Source organism: Schistocerca gregaria, chromosome 1 (assembly GCF_023897955.1).
Source record: "Schistocerca gregaria isolate iqSchGreg1 chromosome 1, iqSchGreg1.2, whole genome shotgun sequence".
NCBI classification, from domain to species: domain Eukaryota; kingdom Metazoa; phylum Arthropoda; class Insecta; order Orthoptera; family Acrididae; genus Schistocerca; species Schistocerca gregaria.
This window is the reverse complement of record NC_064920.1, coordinates 237,627,745-237,629,761: the sequence shown is the minus strand read 5'-3', so window position 1 is coordinate 237,629,761 and position 2,017 is coordinate 237,627,745. Positions and strand designations below refer to the sequence as shown.

General features: G+C 46.7%; 1 non-coding gene across 1 annotated transcript; it reads right to left on the bottom strand.

Annotated features, from left to right (window-relative positions):
• Nucleotides 1–1,320: 1,320 nt before the first annotated feature.
• Trnap-cgg (transfer RNA proline (anticodon CGG)) lies at nt 1,321–1,395 on the bottom strand. The gene has a single exon. It is a non-coding gene; the product is annotated as a tRNA-Pro (tRNA).
• Between the last annotated feature and the right edge of the window lie 622 nt (nt 1,396–2,017).

Sequence of the window (2,017 nt, the reverse complement as noted above, 5' to 3'; positions counted from 1 at the left end):
ACGACAACCTACAACAACCGACCACGACCGACTATGAGCGACACAAGGAAGAGATAAACAACGGAGGCTTGCGGAAACCACAACATCAAACACCAAACCTAATTCCCCTCGGAACCAGAGCCAGGCAAATGTCAACAACGAGCAACGACCAGAACGCAGTACCGCCGAGATAGAAACGAAATCCAGAGCGAGTACCAGACTAACTGGACTAGCGCTGAGCGGGTCCCTATATACGAAACCAGAGGGAGCGGCTGTTGGCCGCTGTCTGCACGTGGCGTAGCGGTGGCGCCCTCGCTGCGAGAGAGCCGCTGCGCTGAATAGCCGCCACGGAGGCCGAGCCCTCTATGGGCTGACCACGTCCATTTGTTCTGGCGCGTGTTCGATTTCCATTGCGGAAGGTACTAGAAAAAGAATTGTAAGAACGATTGCGTGTTTCCGAGTCGTGACGATTCCAAGTTCCAACGACTCATCGATTCTTAGTACGCTATGCTTCGAAGGCAACTTCCGAATCATGCCGAGTCTTGCCGAATGACTACGACCGCCAGATGACAGTCAAGTCGAGGATGCGTGTGAACAAGGGAAGCTCGGAACGAACAAACGAAGTTCGTGGGCCGTAATATTACTCGTGAAAACCAAGCCGATACTAGGCGGTCTCGTCTTCTCACGTAAATAGTAGTGACAGAAGCAAAGTTCTCAGACAAATTAAAAGCAAAATACCTGTGCTTTGTGTTTAGAAGAAATGAAAGTTAAGCTAAATTTGCCTTGTGGGAGACCTTTCAGCTGCGTTCTGAATTACAAGGGTAATGTGGACTTGGATAGACATCTCAGCACAGAAAAACATAGGATGATATAAGCGAAACCACGTCTGCCTCACAGCTGGATTTCGTTACTATAAAACAGACGTCTTTAGTTAGATACGTTCAAGCCACACAACCAAACTGGCATGCCACGTATGTTTGCACCACCTTTCGCACAAATCGACTCCTCTTTCCTGGCATACTGAAATAGAAGATGCAATCAAATCAAACGTGATCTTTCATCAGTTAAAGCATTACACGTATAAATCGAGAATCACACTAGTAACTTCATACGCATGTTTACTCATAAATAAACTATTTCTGGCATATCATGATACAGTTCGATTCTCAGCCAGAAAATAAAAAATACGTGTTTCAGGACTTTTGGTAATTCAACCACTAAGTGGGTGAAAGTTTCTTTTAAAAAAGAAAAAAAATCACTAAAGATGAAATGATAATTAAATGGACACCCTAGCTCCAAACAGACGTTGATGTATTTCATTGGGGACACGTTGAAAATGTGTGCCCCGACCGGGACTCGAACCCTGGATCTTCTGCTTCCGTGGCAGACACTCTATCCATCTGAGCCACCGACGGCACGAAGGATGGTGCGCCTGCAGGGACTTACCCCTTGCACGCTCCCGGTAAGACCCACATTCCCAACATGTCCACAACACTACTTTCGTAGTGCGCCTAATAGAATGTAGTGGTGTGGAAATGTTGGGAATGTGGGTCTCACGGGGAGAGTGCATGGGATAAGTCCCTGCAGGCGCACTATCCTCTGTGCCCTCTGTGAATCAGAGGGATGCCGGCACGGTAGCTCAGCGTGTTCGGGCAGAGGGTTCGCCGCCCTCTGTAATTAAAAAAAAACTGAGTTAACCTATCAAAGACGAACTTAAACGGATTTCTTACGACGTCCGCCCCGAGCACATACAACAAACAAAACGAGAAAAAAAAGATAAGATAGATAGAGCGTCTGCCACGGAAGCAGGAGATCACGGGTTCGAGTCCCGGTCGGGGCACACATTTTGAACATGTCCCCAATGAAGTACATCAACGCCTGTTTGCAGCTAGGGTGTCCATTTAATTATCATTTCATTTCTAGCAAAGCTGCGTGGTCATAAACGCTAACTGTTCTTTCGGGAACAGATACTACCGTCATATATAATGACTAAAGACCTAGTAAAGGATCTTTAAGGTTGCATGTGTGACAAATGGTA